Consider the following 25,656-nt stretch of genomic DNA (forward strand, 5'->3'; position numbering starts at 1 on the left):
TTGATATGTTTTACTTGCTATGCATTTTATGCTATTCCTGTGTATTAGTGACACTGACCTGTTAGCATACTTGGTACTTTGTTAGGGTCCTATAATATTTATGTCTTATTTTCTGTCTTTTATGTGAAGCACTTTGGTATACTGTCGGTCTTTAAATGTGCTCTATAAATAAAGTTGTATTGTAAAGAGGCTACATCTATCTGAGAATACGGTTTTCATGAAAGGGTGTTGCAGACCATGTAGTACATGCAGTCAGGTAGTACATGTTAAAGTAACATCCACATGGATGGCAAGTGTTCGCAGCAGTATGTTATTCAAAGGATCACACTGCCTCCCATAGTGCCAGGTGTTCCCCAGGTAAGTAATGCACACACACCTGTCCATCCATGGTGATGTAAAAGAAAACATGATTCATCAGAACAAACTACCCACTTCCTGTGTTCCGTGGTCCAGTCTGATGGTCATTAAACCGTTGTTGGCATTTTCAATGGCACGCAGGGGTCGACATGGACAGCCTGACTGGTCTGAGGCTATGCAGCCCCATGCACAACAAATGACGATAAACTGTGTAATCTGACATATTTCTATGAGCTACAGTAGACTGGACCACACAGGCCAGGCCTCACTTTGCGCAAACATCAGTGAACTTTGGTCGCACATGATCCTGTCACTGGTTCACTGCTATTCCCTCCTTGTTGATTGATACTGACCATTGTAGACTGGGAACATCCTACAAGAGCTGCAGTCGTCTAGCCACTTTGTCAAACTTAAAATCCTTAATCTTTCCTTTTGTCCTGCTCTTAGCACATCAACGACAAAATGTTCACTTGCTCCCTACAACATCCAAACCATGCACAGGTGCCATGATAAAGAGATAAATTGTGTTATTCACTTCACCTGTCAGTGGTCATAATGTTGCACCTAATTGGTGTATATAACTGTGATAGGCCAGCATCGGCCTAAAGGATTGTCTGACTGATGTCACTTTGGCTCTACTTGTGTCAGGAATAGCCCCTCAACTGATCTCTAGAATCGATTCGATTCAGATTCACAAGGTCCCGAATTGATTCGATCCACGATTTGATTCGGGGAATTTTTGCCTCAGACAGTCAGAAAAATTATAATTCAGATCATGCATCAGTACATTTCCATATTTTTATATCTATAAAAAGAAAGCTGACACTTGTGAGACTTTATCAAAGGTGTAAGCATTACAGCAGATGCCTTTGTGTCAAAGTAACTGAGGATAAAGCACAGAAAAACATGAAGGTGATTTTCCTGGCCTGGGATTTTGTACAAATATTCTATAGTAGATCAAAAACGAAAGAAAACCATTAATCAACATATGAACAGCACCTGATGCTGCTGACATGAAGCAGAGCAAAGTTAGAGGTTTGATTAGAGACACAGCTAAGTGTTTTGCAGTTTTACATAATTTAAAGTTTACATTTGTTCAGTATTGAACTGCAGAAATGAGGCTTTCTTTTCGGAAGTAAGTAAAAGGGAAAAAAAGCAGCTGCCGACAGCGCTGTAAACAACGGTAGACTTGTGCGTAACAAGCAAGCGAATAATGCAGAGAACTGATTTTTAGACGGGAAACTGTTCTTGAAGTATACACAGAGAGAGAGAGAGAGAGAGAGCTGTGAATGAAGTGTGGTTTGATTTTTTTTTCTTGGTTTTTTTTTTTTTTTTTTTGTTTGTTTTTTTATTTATCGTGGTGGAAGCAAAACAGGAAAAGTAAGAGGGAATTCATGATGATGATGATGATGATGATGATGATATCAAATGTGAAGCGTAGTTTGCTGCTTCTTTTGCTGCTGGTTCAGTGAATTTTGGTTGGAGATAAATAAAACCTGCAGCTTTAGAATCAGTGCAAAAAGGACGTAAACACAAAGCGCGGACCCGACGAAACATCAGAGTCGGGGAGCTGTCGGCTTTCAGCCTCGACCGTGTCCGTGCCATCGGGTGAGAAAGGCGACATCTCACTGATTCTGATCCGTCGGCGGGTCCGCACTTTGTGTTTACGTCTTTGTGCAGAATCCGTGTACCTGCTCTCATTTACTGTTTTAGCTGTTTGGTGGTTGTTGAAATTTTGTGAGGTTTAACCTGAGATTCTGGCTTTTCGGGAAATCGATTCAGGATTTTAATGAATCGATATCACATTATCCAAGCTAGAATCGATTTTAATCAATAAATTGATAATCAAAACCCTCCCCTACCGCTCAACTACTTGTAAGTTATGTCACTATGTACTTTCAGGTTACTGCAGTACTTGTAAAATTCTTGCTGCGCTTACAGTGAAATAAAATGAGAAGCTACTTGTAAAAGATTGCATGAGACATTTAGTTGACTCCATTCTAAGTAAATGTCATGGTTGCGGCTGTGTGCAGGCAGGATGAGGACCCAAACGCAAGCTCACGGAGGCAGGATTGAACTCAAAATATAGCTTTATTGCTGGACAGAAAAACCATACAAACTAAACTGGAGACATAAATACTAGTGATGTGCGGATCGATACTGAAATATCGATTCCTCCGATACCAGTCATTTATGTTCTAGAATCGATACTCATATTAAAATATCGATATTTTAGTAATTTAGGGTAAATTTGTAGGTTAACAGGAACAGAGTGCAAATAAACTATATCATTTGGATTGTCTACATTGGAAGGAACTTAGTCTTCCGCCTGTCATAGTCATGTGTGACGTACGTTTGTATAAATGTGTCCAGCCCCTTGTTGTGCACACTCACAACAATGGCTGAGTATAAATGGAGTCATGTGCAGACGTATTTTAGTTCCACAAACGGTTGAGACGTAGTTTGCAATACATGTGGCAAGAAAGGGAGGTGTTGTGGCAACACTACTAACCTCATCAAGCACTTCAGAGTAAATCATATCACAGAATATGACGAGCTTATGTTGAGGCGAACTGAAGAGGAGTGGACAGGGACAGGTGCTGCAAGGGCGAGACAGACGTCTCTCACGGAGTCCTTTAGTGCTGCAGGCAGGCAACGTGTTCAAATAGTGCACAACTTCAGTTTTTTTTTTAATTTCTATATGATAACTGTGTATTATTAAGCGATAAGAACAAGTAATCCGATGTCCTGTAATCATTATGACCCTATAATTTGAGATACAATAACTGAAACATGTTTTTGTACAAAGTATCGGTATCTGATCAGTATCGTCGATACCACCCTGAATTTTACTTGGTATCGGAAAGGAAATCAGTGGTATCGCACATCACTAATAAATACACAGAGGGTTAATGAGGGAAGTGGGAGCACACGGGGAACTTAGGTGACACTGATAATCATAACAAGACACGGCAGGAGTAAACGCAACACTGACGGGAGACTGTCAAAGTAAAACAGGAAGTACACAGAGGTTCAGACAGGAGGAGAGAGAGCACGGGAAGAGCACAGACATAACGGGCTGGGGAAAACATGGAATAAAACACAAGGAGGGGAAACGAGGGCTCACAGATACACAGAGGGTAATCAAATAAGGAACATCTTAACAGAACCTAGGAACCATGGCATAAATAAAGAACAAAATACAAAACACACGAAAACTAAGAATACTGGGCCAACATGGCCCAGGACCATGACAGTAAAAGCCTGACTATGAAGAAGAACTTTCGAGTAAAGGTTATTTGAGATCAAGCATAGCTGATTTCTTATCCTTTTCAAAGTTGTAAGAGCTGTTGTAAGTTCTTTAAAAAAATGTATTACTCCCTGTTATTCAGACATGAGTTTGCTTGATGTGTTTGAAGGCTCTCCACAGCTCATAGTAGGGACGACTTCAAGAGAAAACAGTGTTTGTTTGGAGGCTGTGAAACCACAGAGACTTTGGGGGGGGGGCTCAGTGTGAATGTGGTTCAAAGACAAAAAAGGCGATGAAACGAATCGGGGCAGAAGAAGGAGAGAGATGAGGTAGAAGAAATGAAGAGGGTGACGCATGAATTTGTTACGAGACAGTAGGAAAAATTAAACAACCTCTCAATATCCAGTCAAATTACTTTTGACTGGTTACCTACATATATTATTGTCATGGTAGCAAACATTTAAAAAAAAAAATTGACAGAAAAATGTCAGAAAGGTTCATGAAACATGATAATTTTCTTGGATTTTTCCCTAATTTACGTCGTATCACCAATTTGCAACAAACTGCAGCAGCAATAGGCCTCTTTTCTCTGCAGGTGTCCCAGGTAAGCCATGGCGGGATCCTAGGAGCCAGAGAAATAAGGGCAAAGTCTTCTCCGTAGGTTGACTACACTGTGGGGACAGGTAGTCAGCAACCATAAATTCTAAAGTTTATTTCATTATTTTATACTCTGTTGTCAAAATATCTTTTGTGAAAAGGGTCTCCAAAGCTAGAATGAAAAATAAACTGTAGGAAAATATTATGCTTAATTGTTCACCCCTCTAATGGGGGTGAACAATTAATTTTGCAAAGGGGCCATATGAGAAAGTGGGACTGATGTTGAGGCCCCAATCATAAATGGACTGGTCCTTATATTGCGCTTAGATTGCATTTACTTATTCATAAAAAAACAGAAAAAAAAAGTTTTCTATTTAACATTCACATTTGATGCATCAGAGAAGAGCTTGGGGTTAGTATCTTCCCCAGTGATATTTGACATGCAGACTGGAGCAGCCAGGGATTAAACTAACAGCCCTCAGGTTAGTAGATGATCCGCTCTACCTCCTGAGCTACAACCACCCAATTCTGCTGAGGACCATTTTGATCTCTTTAAAAGTGTGTTGGTGCAGCCTTCCACAATGGTACCAGTTTCTCTGAGCCCCTCGGGGGGCAAAATGAATTGTCCACCCTGATCTCCTGACTGTTTACAAAGTTCAATTGGTTTAATTGGAGAAAAGCTAAAATGGCTTGTTTCAGATGGAGAATGAGGGGCTGCACAAAGAATCCACTATATTTACTGGTGGAAAAGTCACTTGATCTCTTTCCTTTGTTTACTTTTTTTCCTCAAAATATAGTGATCTACTAATGAACAGATGACATTGAGCTACACCCCTTGGACTGCATGCTGCGTCTGAAAAGGGAAATTACTGGTCTTTTACAGAAATAAATAAAATGATGGCATAAAAGAGGTCCTCGATGTCCTTTTTTGTTTTGTGGAATCTTAATGAGCACAAACCAACAACCTGCTCTGAGTGTATATCGTACGTAGACTGTGTGGAGCATTACTCCACAGCATGGGGAGTGAAAACGATGAGCGAGAAAAACTGAGGGAGGGAGAAAAGGCTAGTTGCCTGGTGACGGAGGCAGAAGGAGAGGAAGGAGAGAAAAGGTGAAGAAAGGAGAGAAAATGAGGAGGAGGAAGAGGAGGAGGAGGAGAGGAGTGGAGTTGCTTCCAAGTGCAAAGAGTTACTGATCACGATGCTACATCTGTTGCTGCCATCTCTCCTACTGTGCTCTCTCTGGCTCACTCATAGGATGAAGAAGAGGTTTCGGCCCTCTGTTTTTTCCATGTTGTATCTTTGGGAAGGATTTATGGTTTTTATTAGCCATAATTAGTGCTTCCAAATTATTTATTTATTTTCCTGTGTTCTTCTGACTGTAGTCGGATAGCGTTTACAAAGGCTGACTTAGGATGTCCAGCTCCAAACAAATGGCTGCGTGTAGCAGCTAATGCTCCTGTTCCTCTTCCTATTCATTAATGTTCCACATTAACAAAGTCACTTTCTCTAATGTGTTTTCCACTCCTACCTTCATTGTCATACATTCATTAAATACTCAGTGTCCACTGTTACGTGAACTAAGATTCACATACAGAAATCTGAGAAATGCAGTAAGATTCATTCTCCTCTGTGGAATGTTTGGAGGAGGAATGCATTATATTTTTTGCTGAGGTCATACGGAGTGGATTCTAGTAGGAGTTTATTCATTCTCTAGTATGGACGGATCACCTTTTGTGAATATCAAAGTATATTTGTGCTTTTACTCCTTTTATCTGAGGCACACAGTAGCCCCACCCACCTGCCGTTCAAAACTTCTGCTTGCGTGGGGCAGCCAATCAGAATGGGTGGATGAACTTAATAGAAAAGTAGCTAAAATGGAATATTTTGGACTGAGGGTGAACCAAGACCCAGTGTAAAGCAAATGAGGATTATTTTGAAAGGTGAGTCCTGAAAACCTAGTCTAGCATAGTTCATGAATTTAAATTTAAAAGGTCTGTGTAAACATGGATCAGGCCTTTATTGGCTTTTGAGCCACCTTGAACTAGTTTCATTCTAATATCAGACTCTAGTAGGGCTGGGCGATATGGCCTAAAATCTCGATATTCTTTAGCTGGATGGCGATATACGATATATCTTGGGGGGGGGGGGGGGTTGTTTCTTTTTGTTCTTACTTTATGGCTTTAAAAAAAACAAGTTCTTAGTCAAAGCTGTGTCCCAAATCTTGGGACTTTTGTACATGAAAAAATTACTCAGAAATAAATTATCAGCATTTATTATATAATAATTCTCCATAAATAAAATAAAACAATGTTGTTTTTGTTCATAACAAAACGCTCACAATTGTGGAGTCAAAATGTAAATTAAAAGACGCTGAGCATAATAACAAAGACAGATTTTGCAGCTGCTCTGTTCCCAAGTTTTATTGCGTGATTGACAGCCTGGAGTTTGAAATCCGCGAGGCTCCAGACTACGGTAGCCGTAATGCTCCAACAATCCATCAAGCGGTGCGGCTTCGTAGCTTACCAAAGTCATACTAAAGCATTTTTGACAGATTGACACAGAGCGCTGTGTACCACATAAAAGCGGTTCGCGATCAGTAAGCACAACCAGAATTCATACATAAGGCACACTGTCGATTTTTGAGAAAATGAAAGGATTTTAGTGTAAGGTTATAGTCCGAAAAATACGTACATACAATATATACACTGAACAAAAATATAAACGCAACACTTTTGTTTTTGCTCCCATTCCCCATGGGATGGACGTAGAGACCTAAAATTCATTCCAGATACACAATATAACCATCCCTCCCAAACAGTGGTCACAAATCAGTCCAAATGTGTGGTAGTGGGCACATCTGCTATATTGAGATAATCCATCCCACCTCACAGGTGTGCCACATCAGGATGCTCTTCTGACATCATGAGTAGTGCACAGGTGTACCTCAGACTGCCCACAACAAAAGGCCACCGTGGAATGTGCAGTTTTGTCTCACAGCAAAATGCCACAGATGCCACAAGCAATGAGGGAGCGTGCAATTGGCATGCTGACAGCAGGAATGTCAACCAGATCTGTCGCCCGTGCATTGAATGTTCATTTCTCAACCATAAGCCGTCTCCACAGGCGTTTCAGAGAATGTGGCAGCACATCCAACCGGCCTCACAACCGCAGACCTCGTGTAACCACACCAGCCCAGGACCTCCACATCCAGCAGGTTCACCTCCAAGATCATCTGAGACCAGCCACCCAGACAGCTGCTGGAATAATTGGTTTGCACAACCAAACAATTTCTGCACAAACTGTCAGAAACCGTCTCAGGGACGCTCAATTGCATGCCCGTCGTCCTCATTGGGGTCTTGACCTGACTCCAGCTCGTCGCCGTAACAGACTTGTGTGGGCAAATGCTCACATTCGATGGCATCTGGCACGTTGGAGAGGTGTGCGCTTCACGGATGAATCATGGTTCACATTGTTCAGGGCAGATGGCAGCTGAGAATGTCCCAGTTCTTGCATGGCCAGCATACTCACCGGACATGTCACCCATTGAGCATGTTCGGGATGTGCTTGACCGGCGTATACGACAGCGTGTACCAGTTCCCACGAATATCCAACAACCTCGCACAGCCATTGAAGTGGAGTGGACCAACATTCCACAGGCCACAATTGACAATCTGATAGACTCCATGCGACGATGTGTTGCACTGCATGAGGCAAATGGTGGTCACACCAGATACTGACCGGTTCTGGGTCCCCAGACCCCCAATAGCGCAAAAAACTGCACATTCCAGGGTGGCCTTTTGTTGTGGGCAGTCTGAGGTACACCTGTGCACTACTCATGATGTCAGATCAGCATCCTGATGTGGCACACCTGTGAGGTGGGATGGATTATCTCAATATAGCAGATGTGTCCACTACCACACATTTGGACTGATTTGTGACCACTGTTTGGGAGGGATGGTTATATTGTTTATCTGGAATGAATTTTAGGTCTCTACGTCCATCCCATGGGGAATGGGAGCAAAAACAAAAGTGTTGCGTTTATATTTTTGTTCAGTGTAATTCTGGTTTTGTCATTTTCTGTCCTTCACATCCCTCATCTTTTCTTTCACTTGTTTCTTTTGTACACTTCTTTGTCAATTTCAGTTTTGTGGCTCTCTTTCTACTCTTGAACTTTTCTTTCCTGTGCTAATTTTGTTTTTGTTTTTGTTTTTTTTCTCTCTCTCCTGTGAATCCCCTGTTCCCTCTTCATTCAGACAACCTATGCTCTGTCCCACTTTTTTCTATCTTTTTTTTTTTTTTTTTTTTTAATTTCTCTTCCTTTCCCTCGCCTTTTCCTCACCTGCCCTATTAGCTCTCTTGTTACATCATCTGGTCTTTCCTCTCCCTCTGCTCTCCTCTTTTTTTTTTCTTCCCCTCCTATTTGTCTTGTCCTACTAATTCATTTCTTATGGAGCCCCGCAAGGGACATGGGAGAAAAAAAAATTAAGACTGACTTTTGCGAGATCTCGCAAAACAAACTCGGGATCTCGCAAAACTCTTGCGAGATCTCGCAAAAGTTTTAGCCACATTGGAGGCCGCCAGCTCGAAGCCGACCGGGAGGTCAAGGCACGATGTGCCGGTAGAGCGGTGTTCCTCCCGGCTGTAGTAGGGCTCGACCTCCCGTTAGCTTCGAGATGGTGGGTGTCAGATCTCCGAAAACGTCGGAGCACTTTTGCAAATATGTGATGTCTTGTAAACCGAGCACATATTTGACGTTTACACAACTACATTCACGGCTCAAAATATCTTAAGTTTTTGTGACCCAGAAACAGTAGTATTACAACTAAGTAGCTGCCGCCATTGTTGGAATTCAACCACCTGTCCTCAGACATCCTGGTGAGCTTCTATCGTTGCACCATCGAGAGCATCCTGACCAACTGTATAACAGTCTGGTACGGGAACTGCTCTGCCTCGGACCGGAAGGCGTTGCAGAGGGTCGTGAAAACTGCCCAGCGCATCGCCGGAGCACCACTTCCTGCCATAAAGGAAATCTACAGGAAGCGGTGTCTGAAAAGGGCTGGGAAAATCATCAGAGACCCCAGTCATCCATCATATGGACTCTTCACCCTCCTGCCCTCTGGGAGGCGCTACAGGAGCCTCCGGACTAAGACCACCAGGTACCGGAACAGCTTCTTCCCCACAGCTGTCAGACTCCTCAACTCTGCCTCCTGATATCTGACCCACGTTAAACTCATGGACTGAACATACACACACCCACAATGGACAACTGTACCCTCAAACACACAATAATAACATGGACTGAACCACCACTCACAACCACCAGCACTTTATATAGCCTCTGTAGAAATTATCCACATATCTCACTTATCTTAACTGCACTACTGTATAGCTCTGTAAATAATCATTCTGTACATACGATAATTTTTAACCCTACAACTGTTTACAACTTGCATAGTTCCCATTTCTGTATAACTGTATATCTCAGATTTCTGTAAAGTTATTTATTTCATATTCTGTATAGTTTTTCATATTTATATCCTGTTCATATCCTGTACATAGCTTGTACTCACTACAGCCTGTACATACCTATAGTTATAGAATATTCACAACATACTTCATACCATGTACATTATAACATAATAGACCCATTTCTGTAATATACTTACATATCTATATTATTGCTAATATATATTGTAATATATCTATATCACTAAAGCACTTCTGGATGGATGCAAACAGCATTTCGTTGCCCTGTACCTGTGCATGTGCAATGACAATAAAATTGAATTCTATTCTAATTCTATTCTACTTTGAGTTGTATTTGATTTCTTGAGGACTATGAAATGCCTTAAGCTGCTGTTGCTCTTGTGTGTGTCATGAAGTTATTTGGCAGTAGTTCTCTACTAATCGCGTGCATGTATATGAGAGGAAGAGGTGTTTCTGTCTGCCCGTTAAGCAGCAGGTTGTTTGTGTCGCACCACTCAGCCAGACGATCCACCTCCTCCCTGTAGGCGGCCTCATCGTTGTCACTGATGAGGCCAATCACCGTGGTGTCATCTGCAAACTTAATGATGGTGTTGGAACCATCGGCAGGTCTGCAGTCATGGGTGAAGAGGGAGTAGAGGAAAGGGCTCATCACACAGCCTTGTGGTACACCGGTGTTCATCGTGATTGTAGATGAACAGTGGTTATCCAGCCGGACATGTTGGGGGCGGTTGGTCAGGAAGTCCAGTAACCATTTGCAGATGAGGGAACTGATACCCAGGTCTGTCAGTTTCCTGATGAGTTGTGAGGGTGGATTGTATTGAACGCTGAACTGAAGTCATAAACAGCATTCTGGCGTAGGTGTTGTTGTTGTCCAGGTGTGAGAGGACGGAGTGCAGTGCGATGGAGACTGCATCCTCTGTACTCCTGTTCTGGCGGTATGCGAATTGGTGGGGGTCCAGGGTGGGGGGGAGACAGGATTTGAAGTGTGCTAGGACCAGCTGCTCTAAGCACTTTGTGATGATGGGAGTGAGTGCTACTGGGCGGTAGTCATTGAGGCTTGATGGGTTGGAGTTTTTGGGTATCGGGATGATGAAGGTGGATTTGAAGCAGGCCGGTACCACAGCGTGGGCCAAGGACAGGTTGAATGTGTCTGTCAGCACTCCTGCAAGCTCCCCAGAACACGCTCTGAGAACACGCCCGGGGATGCCATCAGGACCTGCAGTGTTGTGGACATTGATCCTGCTCAGCACCGCTCCTACATCGGTGGGGGAGAGAGTCAGAGGTTGGTGGTCTGGCGTCACGTCTGCTTTGGTTGTGGTTGTGGGGTTCCTTCGCTCAAAACGAGCATAAAAGTTGTTGAGCTCGTTGAGGAAGGAGACAGAGGATGCGGCGGAGGGTTTGGTGGTCCTGTAGTCTGTGATGGTCTGGAGTCCTTGCCACATGCATCGGGGGTTGGAGTTGGAGAAGTGTTCTTCTACCTTCTTTTTGTAATGGTGTTTGGCTTTTTTGATGCCCTTCTTTAGATTAGCCCTGGCTGTACTGTAGGCGTGTGCATCTCCTGACCTAAAGGCGGTTTTGCGGGCTTTCAGGAGGAGACGAACATCCCGGTTCATCCAAGGCTTCTGGTTGGGGTACATGGTGATCCGTTTCTGGGTGGTGACACTGTCTGTGGTTTTGGAGATGTAATCCAGTACAGATGAGGCGTACTGGTCCAGGTCTGTGTGGGTGAACATATTGTGTTTGTCTGTGTTTTTAAATCTGTCCTGGAGCACTGCGTCTGTCCCCTGTGGCCACACTTTAATTGTCCTCACAGCAGGTTTCACACGTTGGATGAGTGGTGAATACCTAGGTGTGAGGAACAGGGAGAGATGGTCCGATTGTCCAATGTGGGGGAGGGGTGTGGCTTTGTAGGCTCCAGCCAGGTTGGAATACACATGGTCTAAAGTCTTGTCTCCTCTGGTGTGGCAGGAGACATGTTGGTGGAATCTGGGGAGGACTGTCTTTAAGTTGGTGTGGTTGAAGTCGCCAGCAACAATAAAAGCAGCCTCGGGGTGTTTATTCTGGTGTTTGTTAATGGCTGCAGAAAGTTCTTTCATGGCCAACCTAGCATTAGCGTCGGGGGGTATATACACGGCAGTGAGTATGATAGAGGTGAGTTCTCTGGGGAGATAATAAGGTCTGCATTTGACCATTAAAAACTCCGCATTAGGTGAGCAGTGACTCTCAGTAGTAGACTGCAGCACTTAAGTTTATATAATTCTAAGTTGTTCCTTCTGTATCTGTTCTTCATTCTGACTGCTAAATGCTAACACCACAGTGTTCAACACACACATACAAGCACTCTGCTTGAGGCTAGGCTCATACATTTTTAACTTCACTGCTTACTTTTTTGTTGTTCTTAACCACTTCCTTCTTAAGTAAAAGGTCATAGGGTTTTTTGGACTGATGAATTGATGCTAATTAATGCAGAAGAGTTTTTTTTTTTTTTTTTTTTAAACTGATACCATCAACTGGCTGTGAAATTGCCAGAAAAAGAGCCGAGACTAGGGATGGGTACCGGTATCCTGTCATAAACGGTAGTAACCAGACCGAAAAGCAGCGCACATTTCGGTGCTTTATTTCGGTGCTTTTTTTTTTTTTTTTTTTCCTGAGCTGTGATACACCTTAGATTCTAGCCAATCATTTTACGTTTCCGAGGATAGTAGGCGGGCCCAGGTACGTACGTTCTTTTAGAGCAGAGCTACAGATTAAAAATGCCCAAGGCGAAGCGGTCAAAAGTCTGGCTGTACTTCACAGCAAAAGATGCAAACTCTGCAGCCTGCAACAAGTGCTTTAAGGTGATACTGTGCAAAGGAGGTAACAACTCGAATCTGATGAAACACCTGGCGACGCATAGTGTTTTTTTTAAAAGCCGAGAAATGCGCCGTATTTGATAGCTTGCTGCGAGACCTCACACCGTGCACATCTACTGCGGGTGTGGTGCCTGTTATCGGACCCGGAGTTTGCAACATCCCCCAAAAACCCGAAGAGTAGAGTCCTGGCCCCTAGCCCTGCCAGTGTAGCAGAAATGATGACGGATGATGATGGCAGCAGCAGCCGTTCTTCTCCGCGTGAGTAGCTTAATGTTGTTCGTGTGTAATTTACGCTGAGTAGGCTAACCACGTTATTGCATTAATGTATGTAAGGTGAACTAGCAAACATCATCATAGCTACATGCGGCTGTCTTCTTGTTTGATGGCAGATACTCCCTTCACCCTGGCCAAAAAGGCTAAAATGACCAAAGAAAAAGTGGAAAACAGTTAAACATGAGAGGTTTTTGGACAAAGTGTGTGTTTTTTCCATTGTTTAAGCTCTGCTTCCAGCCAAGAATGATACCATATATGCCCCATAGCTGCAGAAAAGGCTAACATTGTTATCTTTTTAAAAAAAACAGCTGAACATGAAAGGTTTTTGGACCCATTTTGTGTTCTCCATTCTTGAAGCACCGGTTTGAGCACCGTTTAAGCATCGGTACCGGTTTGGCACTGGTATCGGATAAAACCTAAACGATACCCATCCCTAGTCGAGACTGTGTGTCTAACCAGAACCCATAGTGTTTTTCTGAATGACTCATGTCTGTCAGCAAGTTTGGAAATAACCTGAAATCGAGAGAGCTTCAGAGTTTTGTACTGCATAATAAACTGTTCACTTTAAGCCCCAGTCTAGCAGGTCTACAGACTCATTTGTTTGCATTGTTTGTGTGAAAGATTCTGTTGCAACTGCAGACACTTGCTAACTAAACATCAAGCCAAATGCAACATGGAATACTGCAACTTAATCAGCTTTAAAGTAATGTTTTAAAATTCTTTGGTTTCAGTGCTAAGACACAAACTGTTTCTGGTTTGCATTGCGCAAATTTTTGTAACCAAGATCACCTACTTGACAGCAAGCAACCTCCTGCAACCAGTCACAGAATACTCATTTTTCTCTAGTGACTTGTGGTTGCTGCTTAATAATTATGTAAAAAAGCAAACGTATAGAAAAGAAGATGGGTTTACAAACTGATGTTTCACGCTGGTTTGTGAATGTTTCCTTTTGGACCTTTTGAATTGAGTATTTTGGTCGTTGTAAACCTGACAAGTCAAAGGATTGATTGGACTGAGAAACTGAGTGACAGTCATTTACAAGGTAACCCTGCCAATAATCAAAACTGCTGTCTTGTCTGTTTCACTCTCAATGGAACCATAATTTACAAAAGGAGCTCATGCTGTATTTAATAAGATGTAAGACTAGCATTTGAGACAAACTTACCAGCAAAGTATTCGTAGAGTTAATCGATGGAGTGAGTATTAGGCTAATTTTCTTATACACTTCTATAGAATCTGACTTCTCTTTAACTTTAAGTTTTAAGGCACTTACACACTGACACAACTTTTCACAACCAGAAGCAGTGCTCGTTCTCCTAAAATCAAATCATGTTTGAAGTGACGGGTAAGAAGTCTGTTAAATAGCCCCTCTACAACCTCAAAGCCTCCTCGGGGGAGCATGCCATTCAAACAGTGGGAGAATGTGGGAAGAAAATTTGCTGGTGTGAGTGGCTCATTAAAATCCCTGCTTTAGTCTGTGGAGACACTGCGGAGTATAAATCGGAAAACTCAGACACCTGTCAGTGCCCTCTTGCCTCATAAACTTGAGATGGTTTATCATGATTTTAGGATAACCACTAGATGACTAGAAAATAATACTTTAGCTATTTTGACCTAAAAATCATCAGCAAGGTGTTATTGAGGTATTAAAGTCAGACTTTTACTACCTGACTTCAGATGAGTTTCCACCTGCTGGCCATTAGAAGGAATGAAGGTTTAAGACAAATTTGCTCTGCCTTCAACTTTGACATCCAGAAAAAGACATCTGTTGTATACAGTCAGTTTCCAGTTTGTTGTGATGTCAAACAGTGGCTGACACCACGCTTCTCAAGCTTTTTCTCTCCAGCTCCACCCTCAAAGCCAAAAAAGGTTTGCACCCAATATGATGCTATTTGCTATTATTATCAATCTCATGCCATTAATGATTAAGAATTTGTGGTGAATTTAAGTGAAATAAAGGTTAGCATAATAACATTACGCATCACTTGTTTTTGTTCCCTTTAAAAATCAGTTCACCTGAAATCAAATCTATATTTGCCCTGATCATCTACAGCCCATTTACAGAGACTATGCCCAATCAATGGGAGCCTATAGTTTGACATTTGTAACATTGGATTATTTTAGATTAGATTAAATTCAACAACCACATCTGGTCAGACTCTAAGCCTTGTGATGTACATGTGCTGCCATCTCAGTTTGATAAAATTACCAAATAACATGACTGACTGTTAGCTGCTTCTTATATTCTGAGCTAGAGTCACACAGATTAATAAAATGTCACATCTAAAAAGCATACAATTAAAATAGTTTATTTTTCCATTCATCTTTCTTTAACACAAACTTTATTTTCGTATTTATAGTTTTGTTTTTTTTTTTGTTTTTTTTTTTCATTAAAAACTTTGATAAACCTTAAATAGTTTTGTCAGGATTATGACTGGCATATGCAGAATATTTAATGATTTAGATATCTGGTCTTTTTATTGAATTCTCAGTGTGCACGTGTATTATCTATTTAACTAGGGAACCTTTGGATCCATCAAAATGGCTTTTGTCTTGTTTTGGAATGAAACTCTGCAAAACACTGTTAATATGAAGAGTTTGAATTGATAAAAAAAGTGTAAATGGACCATTGATTGCTGATGTTATCATCACAGAAAACCGTTAAACTAAACCTTTCCATTAATTTATTGGCAGTTCACTGCAGCATTAATGTAAGAACGAGCAAGGTATTCTCGTTACATTAGTGATTGCTATTTCTGCTGACTCTGCAAGAGCCTGACATTACGTCAAGATGTTTAGCAGTCACGTTACAATGGTGTCCTTTGTGCTGGCAAAACAACCGTGTGAGTTCTACCAGCGTGTCTAAACAAATAATGCCTGTTGTGCATGGTTCGGGAGAAAGTGTTGTGTTCAGACTTGGCATATTGGTCTCATGTAAAACATCTCATGTAAGATTGCAATCATTCAAAGGGCTGTTAGTCTGACTTAAAGTAGAGAGAACTTGCAAACCAACATTGTCCTACCTAGAACCAACCCGCTAGCATGGCAGAACCCCAAGAGCATATCACTCTCCATGTTGAAAAATAACACATAGTGGCACACAGTTAATTTCATGTAATACCAAAATGTCTTGCCAAAGTGTCTACACATATCCAATAAGTTGTACCACTAACAGGTTACACTACTAACTTTGCCATTTTGTTTTTTTTGTTTTCTGTTTTTTTAGCAAGAGGGCAAAATTTGTGTTTTTAACAGGTCACCCTTCGCCCGCAAGCTGTCAGATTGGTTCAGTTTGTAATAATGACTTGGTTGTTGTGTTTTGTTGAGTGTCTGTTCCTGGGTTCACATCTTTAAATAGGAGAGGACATCCCTGCAGTGTTTTAATGTGACTGTAATAGAGACTGCATGACTGACCCATTGTTTTCCCCTTTCCATCTACTTACCAGTTGGTCAACAGAGATTTCAGTATAGTAATATTCAATTCAATTCAATTTTATTTATACATTGCCAAATCACAACAACAGTCACCTCAAGGTGCTTTATATTGTAAAGTAGATTCTACAATAATACATACAGAGAAAAACCCAACAATCATACGACGACCTATGAATAAGCACCCTTGCAACAGTGGGAAATTAAAAAAAAAAAAAAAAGCCTTTTAAATGGAAAAAACCTCCAGCAGAAGCAGTCTCATGGTGAGGTGGCCATCTGCTGCGACCAGTTGGGGTGAGAGAAGGAAGACAGGATAACAGACATGCTGTGGAAGAGAGACGGAGATTAATAACAAGTGTGATTCAATGCAGAGGGGTCTATTAACACATAGTGAGTGAGAAAGGTGACTGAAAAGGAAATACTCAGTGCATCATGGGAATCCCCCAGCAGCCTACACCTATTGCAGCAGAACTGGTCCTGGTCACCTGGTCCAGCCCTAACTATATGCTTTAACAAAAAGGAAAGTTTTAAGCCTAATCTTAAAAGTAGAGATAGTGTCTGTCTCCCGAATCCAAACTGGAAGCTGGTTCCATAGTAAAGATGACCTTCTTAAATGTTTGTCACTAAAAGCCTTGTTAATATTAATAAATGGATATATGTAGGGCTGCTCAATTAATCGAATTTTAATCACGATTACGATCTGGGCTTTCAACGATCATTAAAAATGACTGAGCCGATTATTAGCCCCTCCCTCATTTATCCGCGACACCTTAAAGACCGGTCCGTGAAAATATTGTCGGGCATAAACCTGTCCATGGCGCAAAAAAGGTTGGAGACCGCTGATTAAGAGGACCCGAGGGAAGCTCGGAAAGCTAAGCAGAAGTTATTTGGAGAGGAGAGTGACTGCCATTGGTTGAAAAGAGAGGTTAAAAAAAACTTCAGTGGTGTTGCACACTATTTTATATTATTTTTTTAAAGTCATTATTCAATACATTGTTATTGTTAACTCTTTAAAGCCGGTCAGAGCAGCACGCTCTGTTTTGTGTAACTATTTTTAAATCCCTGTAGAACATGAACCGTGTAAGCTAGCGCAATAATTTGTTTTGCATGTGAAACTTACATCTTATGCCATCAGCTTGTCCTCGGTCACGGTTTCCTTCCACATAAATTGCATAAAAAGCGCTTGCAGCAACAAAAACATAATATTCCAGAAACACGCTTTGCCGATCAGCTGTTCGTAACACTTCGCACATTGAAACAGACGTCACTGCTAACTATCACATGTCCGCCATTTCCTGCCCGAAACCGGAAGTGATGTCATTTTTGCGGAAAATGTAGTTTTTTTTACTTGTAGGCCTTAAAAGCCTATACTGGTCATGTTTGACTTTTCTGAATAGTTTCTGGGATGCTTAGAACTCGAATTGCACTGCTGGAAATAGTTTATTTTGATGCACCTGCTGTTTTCTTTGCAAATTTGCATCATAGGATTGTTTTTGTTTTTCCTGCAGTATATAAAAATTGCTGTATCTCCAAAATAAAACTATGAAGACACTCAAAATAAACTTTTTTGTATTTAAAGTTTTGAGGGATAAACCTCTTAAATTTCTCCAAGTAGAAATATATGTTAAAAAACAAAAACAATTTTCAATTTTTTTGTAGTTTATTGCACTTTTTTGCAATTAATGTAGTTACTATGGACTTAATGCATACATATTATTAAAATATGGGCTATAACAGTTGTATAGCAACTTGAAATGCTCCCACAAATGGCACTACAACATGTAAAAAAATAATATAAGCTCTGGCAGACTTGGTTCTATGGTAGGTCTTAAAGGGTTAAATAAATATCATCAAATAATCGCGATCTTAATTTCAGTGAAAATAATCGTGATTATCATTTTTGCCATAATCGAGCAGCCCTAGATATATGCATTTTTTTTTATTAATAAAGTTGACTTAATAGTTTATATGACAATCCTATATTATTTGCGGTGTAACATCTTTAACTAGCTAGATATCAGATATTAGCTCATACAGCTATTTTTTTTTTAATATTCACCTTGTTAAAATTTTACATTAATGTAAAATATATTTTTATGTCACATTTTCAGTAATTATTGATATTGTGAGTTCTTTTTACCTTTATGTCCATGTCATGAAAATTAAATTGGGACATTTGTGCACTGGTAAAAATGTTCCTTTAAGCCTTGCTGTCATATAATGAGAAAATTTCCTTAAATCATAAACATATGCAACTAATCACATAGGTGGAACTTGGAGAGGGGTGGCTTTTCTTGTTTCATTATTGTAGTGTAGACCTATGACATGTTCTAGGTTGACATCATGTCTCCTAGCAACACCATCCGAGTTTTCAGTCATCTGTTTTACAGGGAAGCTCCCCACCCAGAGGCTCTACACATGCTGTTTCTACAAACGGGCTCAAAATCCTTTAAAAAAAAAAAAAAAACTAAAAACCTGCTGTTGGACGAGCATATTTTATATTTCCTCATTAAAATGTGAGGGCAGAGTCAAACTTTGGTTTTGGTTGGTGACATAAAGAGGGTCTGCTGCACCAAAGAGATGTTTGAGGTAGATTCGATTGGACAGATGAAGACCTGGGGAACGGTTTCTGCTGTAGGTTGCAGTAATATTTGAGACAGCGGCAATTTGTGTCTGTTCTGTGCCAGACGTTTATGGAATATAGTTACACACATGCACACAGACTCACAGTATCCTCACCGTTCTGTTGTCAGAATTGATAGTAGTAATTACTGCTCTGTGACCAGTGGACCCTGTTAAACCGATGCTAGCTGTTTGTGCGCCTTTTCTGTGAGCTTTGATGCGTACTGTGAACCCATTTCCATCTCGGTGAAAGCTGTGTGTCATTATTCCGTACCACTGAGAGCCATCCAGTACATTGACAATTAATTTTTAAGAGCTACTTTCTGGTCCACTGGGAATTGTGGGAATTGCTGTCCTCGAAGCCTTTTTATGCTTCATGTCAAAGTCTTAGCAGATTGGTTTTGACCTGGTTCCCTGGTTTGACCTTTTCACATTTAGCAGAAGGATATGGGTTTATTGGAAATCTTTCCCCATCGTGTCTGTAGACAGAATTTAATACCACAGATTAAATCTGGAACAATCCAATTAATTTTTAAAATCCTCTGTAAGAGCGTTTGTTGCTGTTTTTGGCTAAAGTTAAATTCTGACATTGATCCATGAGTCAATATTCTTAAAAACATGCTGTATACATAACCTGTAAGAAACAGCTGTTGTAGCACAGGGCATTCTGTAAAGTAATTTATCATTCTTGATAAATGCATTTTTCTTTAATACTGTAGGCATTAATCCATTTTATACATTAAATATAAACAAAAAGCTGCTCTACATATTTATAGTATGCTACAGTATTTTTCTATTAGTCTCTTTTTGAACATTATTTCTAACAACATTCAATTGTAAAGATCTAAAAATCCAGTAAAACGCACTGACCACAACTGCTATATTTGGCTATAGATGGCTATACTTTGACGCCAATCTAACGCATAGGGACAGGCAAACCGCCATACTCGCATTCACACGTACAACCAAATTAGAATAACCAATTGCCTGGGAAGAAGCTGGGGTATCTGTAGAGAACCCACACAGGCTCATAGAGGATAGAAGCCCCTAACCCAGTTTGGATTCAAACCCAGGATCTTCTTGCCACATTATGCTCTGTTAAAAAGACTCTGCATCTCTCAACCAATATATCGAACTCTGAGCTTTAGAATCAGAATTAAGTAAAACTGGTGCTCCAGTAGTCTGATTCAGTGATGTGAGAGTTTGTCTCAGTGGCTCTATTGTTTGGTGCAGTGGCCTTTTATGTGTCAGTCCGGCTTCAGTGCATTTTCTTATTAAACAAATCATGTGGAGAAGAATAAAAAGGCTGAACTATACATGACATAAAGTGATGTCACCCCCGCTACTTCTGCCATATTGACTTCCAATATGAGTGAGACTACTTTTTGAGTGCCTTGTAATGTAATTGTTAGTCACTGTTCATACAGCACTCATATCAGCATGAAATATGAAAAAAAACTGCTTTTATGCAAAGCAGGCTATTGATAATAAGGCCATTGTTCTGCCAGTTGGAGGGGAGGGGGAGGCAGCATCTACCTTTTATATTAAATAATACAAAATCCATCCATGCATTCATCTGTGCATCATTTTCACCATTTTCATGGGGCACACAGAGATGTGTGGAACCCCCTCTCCTTGGACTTCCAGGGAGACACTAAAGCATTCTGAGATATGTAGCATCTTGTATGTGCAACCCTCTTTTAGTCACTACTGACAGTTTAGAATAGAAGATGCTGGAAATGCTTCACACTAAGCTCTGTTTTTATCAAAACACAGCAGTACAGCATCTCCATCGCTGTAGATGCTTACTGGGTCTCTGAAGCTTTTTGCCAGAAGTCATGGCCTTCCTCTGTAGATGGAGTCTGCTCAGTTGTTGTGGAGATGAATTAGTTTACTATGAAAGTGAAGCACAGAATTTCACAATAACAGTAGACTGTCCTTGGTGTAATTTGTCAAAAAAAAATAAGTTTCTTGAAGTATTGTGGGCAGATGAGACAAAGATGAGTCAGCCTGCAAACCAAAAGTGTGTAAATGCCCAGCAAATATTTTGATGCTGAATAACCATCATGTATTCTAGGCTTAGTTGAACAATAGATGTAAAACGAAAATTGTGCCATATTGTCAAATGAGCATCCCTTCTGAACACCCCTGAATGTTTGTGTATGGCAATAGGGTTGTTGTTTGTCCCTTTGTGTGTGTGTGTGTGTGTGTGTATTTAACCAATAGTTAAATATCGTTAACTTGGTTTCCCTGGGTCTTTTCCGGTGTTGTAGTTGTGTGTCTTATTTTGAAAAAAATATTTACACGTTACCATAGCGACCAGAGAGCATTAAGGGGCAGAGAGGAGGATGTTACTCTCAATGTTGTTGGTGCATTTCAGGAGGATGCTGCTAATAAAGTTACATAATTACACAGTGAATTAGTGTTTATTATTATATTTAGAAAAATCCCACAATTTTTGTCTTGGCTGTATTGTTTTATTTTGTTGTATTTATCCACAACACCTTAAAGGCCGGTCCATAAAAATGTTGTCTGACATTAAACCAGTCCATGGCGCAAAAAAGGTTGGGGCCTGGTGACCATGGTGGCCATTTAGAAGTCGGCCATCTTGGATACAACTTTTGTTTTTTCAATAGGAAGAGGGCCATGTGACACATCAAACTTATTGGTAATGTCACAAGAAAAACAATGGTGTGCTTGGTTTCAACGTAACTTTATTCTTTCATGAGTTATTTACAAGTGTCTGACCACTTATAAAATGTGTTCAATGTGCTGCCCATTGTGTTGGATTGTCAATGCAACCCTCTTCTCCCACTCTTCACACACTGATAGCAACACCGCAGGAGAAATGCCAGCACAGGCATCCAGTATCCGTAGTTTCAGGTACTGCACATCTCGTATCTTCACACCATAGACAATTGCCTTCAGATGACCCCAAAGATAAAAGTCTAAGGGGGTCAGATCGGGAGACCTTGGGGGCCATTCAACTGGCCCACGACGACCAATCCACTTTCCAGGAAACTGTTCATCTAGGAATACTCGGACCTGGCACCCATAATGTGGTGGTGCACCATCTTGCTGGAAAAACTTAGGGGAACGAGCCAGCTTCAGTGCACAAAGAGGGAAACACATCATCATGTAGCAATTTCAAATATCCAGTGGCCTTGAGGTTTCCATTGATGAAGAATGGACCCACTATCGTTGTACCCCATAAACCACACCAAACCATCACTTTTGTTGTTCCAACAGTCTTGGAGGGACCCATCCAATGTGGGTTAGTGTCAGACCAATAGCGGTGGTTTTGTTTGTTAACTTCACCATTCACATAAAAGTTTGCCTCATCGCTGAACAAAATCTTCTGCGTGAACTGAGGGTCCTGTTCCAATTTTTGTTTTGCCCATTCTGCAAATTCTGTGCGCCGATCTGGGTCATCCTCGTTGAGATGCTGCAGTAGCTGGAGTTTGTAAGGGTGCCATTTGTGAGTAGCTAATATCTGCCGAAGGGATGTTCGACTAATGCCACTCTCCAGTGGCATGCGGCGAGTGCTACGCTGTGGGCTCTTGCTGAATGAAGCTAGGACAGCCACTGATGTTTCTTCATTAGTGACAGTTTTCTTGCGTCCACATTTTGGCAAATCCAACACTGAACCAGTTTCACGAAACTTAGCAAGCAGTTTGCTAACTGTAGCATGGGAGATGGGTGGTCTCGTAGGGTGTCTTGCACTGAAATCTGCTGCAATGACCCGGTTACTGCGTTCACCAGATATCAACACAGTTTCGATCCGCTCCTCACGTGTTAACCTCTTCGACGTGTCAATGGCTGTGAACAAAGAGAAACTTGTAAATAACTCATGAAAGAATAAAGTTCCGTTAAAACCAAGCACACCATTGTTTTTCTTGTGACATTACCAATAAGTTTGATGTGTCACATGGCCCTCTTCCTATGGAAAAAAACAAAAGTTGTATCCAAGATGGCCGACTTCTAAATGGCCACCATGGTCACCACCCATCTTGAGGAGTTTGCCCCCTCACATATGCTAATGTGCCACAAACAGGACTTTAATATCACCAACCATTCCCATGTTATTACGGTGTATCTATTAAATGGGCCACCCTGTATAACAAGTGGAACATTAAAACCAGAGTTAGGAAATGGTTTAATGCAACACAGCACTGTCCCACGCTCTGTGTTCCCTCCCAGAGTCTATGATAGATCTTGTTTTGTCATGGTAACTGTCAGTGTTGTGGGTAGCTGGCCTTTAATGTCGCCTAAAGGTCGCCAACATGAGCTGCATGACTCCTCAGGGTCTGGACACAAGAAAACACTAGACCAGCTCAGAGCCAAGAAGATCACATTTTCTCTGTTCAGCCTTTATCGCTCAGTCTCTTTGGTCAAAAATGTTTAAAGTTTGTCATCAGGTGCAGAGAAGGTACAAATGACAGCATATTGCTGTTTTTATTCTAAAAAGGGAATTTTAAGAAGGTTACTCAGTTATCCACACTTTCTATACATCAAAGCTTCAGTGGATTCGGCTGAAGATCCTGCTGTTAATTTCTTTCTTACAGTTGTGATGCTGTTATTGACTGAATTGTATTTCATTCATTTTATTTTTAATGAAAATTTAGAAAAACATGTCTCTTATAGTTCTGTTTCTTTTCTTGATGGTCTGTTTTTCTATATGAACATTTGGGTGATGAAGGGTAAAATGTGAATGAAACTGGAAACCAAAAGGTTGTTAAGCAGAAGGGTTTTTGTGCCCTGGTCCACGGATCTTTTATAATTTTCTGCATCTGTTAGTGTACAGGTTTTTTTTTTTTTGGGGGGGGTTTGTTTTTTTTGGTAATGTTTGTGATGGCAGTAAAATTAAAGTGGGTCAGTTGTGCTTGATTAACAGTTCAAAAATAATCCTTGTTTATTTTGAGAGCTTTTTTTTTTTTTTTTTTTTTTTTTTTCTTTGAGTCATAAAATAAGGTGCACACAAAGAAATGACAAGGCTTTATCCATGGACATGCAGCACCCAAAAAAGTCATTGCGTTGTATCGCTGGGGATGGATGAATGACCATCTTGCTTAGAGAAAACAAATCCTTTTATCCTTTTTTAGAAAGCAGCCAAGCTCTGATGTCCAGCTTCTGAGGTCAGTGGAATGCCAGAAAAGGTTCAGACCAACATTTATAGCTTGATATTAATAGAATTAGTTTGTCATGTTAAAATGTAAGTGTTCACAATTACAAGGAGGAAATGGAGGAAGCTACTGTGATGCATTGGTTGTGTTCCTAATGTTAGATAGGAAAAAGAATGCACAGTGTAAGACCAGGTTGTATCCAATGTTTCTGTATGCGTTTTCCATCTGCTTCTCTCATGGTTGCTGAGAGATCCCTAAGCCTGTGTGACTGGGACTCAGAGAAATGAGGAAGTCCACATCTATTCAGAAGCTGCTGTCTCTCATGCAAAGTGGAGAATGTTGTTTCATTCAGGTGTTGGGTGAGAGAAAATAAAGAATGCATTTCCTCCATTCCAGTATAGTTTGTATGTATTTTTACCTGCTTCCTGCTTTGCCACAGTAACCCCCCCCCCCCCCCCCCACACACACACACACACACACACACACACCAGGGTTTCCCTGACCTGAGGCTGCTCTGCTCTTGTTCTTTTCCATAATAACGATACATGCAGTCGTTTATTTTACAATGGAAAGTGCCCAGGGATTGCAGTTGTTTCGATTCAGACTGCTTAAATAAAATAGACTTAATCTGATAAGGTGTGTGTGTGTGTGTTTCCGTCTGTCTCCTGAGCTATCTTATTTAGCCCCACCCTCTCATTACACAGAGAAACTGGGAGAGTCTGAGGCACAGAAAGTAGCAAGAAAAACAAGGGAAAGTTCAAAAACTGCACCAGATTCTCAGCAGGAAACCAGTCAGTTGATCAGGCTTACATTTACAGTTGGGAGATTTTTGTCAGTTTCTGTAAGTCATTCATTCGGTTGGTCTCTCTGTCAGGTGGTTTAGTTAGTTGGTCCATCAGTTACAGAAGCAGAAATCTGGTCTGCAATTTAACACTAAACACATTAAGACAGAACCAATAAACTACTCCCTATGTCCCTGCAGCCAGTCAGCTGCTTAGTGAAGGGAGTGGCTTTCTGCTCTGCTGCCTGCAGCTGTATTGCAGTCATTCACCAGGTCATCCAGTGATCCAGCCTCCTAGCCAGCCAGCCAGCCAGCCAGTGGTTGTAAATGCAGGGCTGCTGTTCAGCTGCTCTGAACTCCTTGTATCTCCCCTCAGGATCTTACACCATTGAATCAGCTGAGGAGCTGCTGAGAGGTAAGCAGTTGTGACTTTCACAGAAGTTTGGCAACATTTTGGAGCAGCTGTCTGGCTTTTTGTGGGCATGTGATAGGCTGCAGGGTTTGTGTGCAGAAAGGAAAAATGTATTTTTAAAAAAGTCAGTTTTGAACAAGGAAATGTAGTCGCTGCATCTGTGGAATGCGATCACACCCTTTTCTACAAGTTGAATTGTATTAGCATGTTGTTGCGCTCGGCTGCATCATCCAGGCTGCTCATTATCCGGGCTCTGAATTTTCTCACATTCTCAGTCTCATGACAGTGGTGATGCTCTGAAGGCAAGTATTAGGCTGGTTCATTAAAGACTGACTTCAGTGTCTATATCAGAAAAAACCACCAGTTTGACTCCCACTTGTCTGTTATTTATAACTTTTTTTTTGGAGAACTTTAAGTTAATTGTGAAAGAAAAAGATCAAAAAGCATAAAGAAAATAAAAGAGCTAGT

The 25,656-nt window shown here is 41.1% G+C and overlaps 1 protein-coding gene across 2 annotated transcripts in view; it reads left to right on the plus strand.

Moving 5' to 3' along the window:
• The window catches only part of rab27b (RAB27B, member RAS oncogene family), a 77,854-nt gene that overhangs the window by 23,974 nt on the left and 28,224 nt on the right, over positions 1 to 25,656 (plus strand). The window contains exon 1 of one of the 2 annotated variants that reach the window (XM_080304498.1): positions 25,053 to 25,191. The exons of the other annotated variant lie outside the window; for it this stretch is intronic. The gene's annotated coding sequence lies outside the window, so the exon portion shown is untranslated. Of the gene's footprint in view, positions 1 to 25,052; positions 25,192 to 25,656 lie in introns of those variants that run through there. 2 annotated transcript variants of the gene reach the window in all.

The sequence above is a fragment of the Astatotilapia calliptera genome, chromosome 7 (assembly GCF_964374335.1).
Source record: "Astatotilapia calliptera chromosome 7, fAstCal68.1, whole genome shotgun sequence".
NCBI classification, from domain to species: domain Eukaryota; kingdom Metazoa; phylum Chordata; class Actinopteri; order Cichliformes; family Cichlidae; genus Astatotilapia; species Astatotilapia calliptera.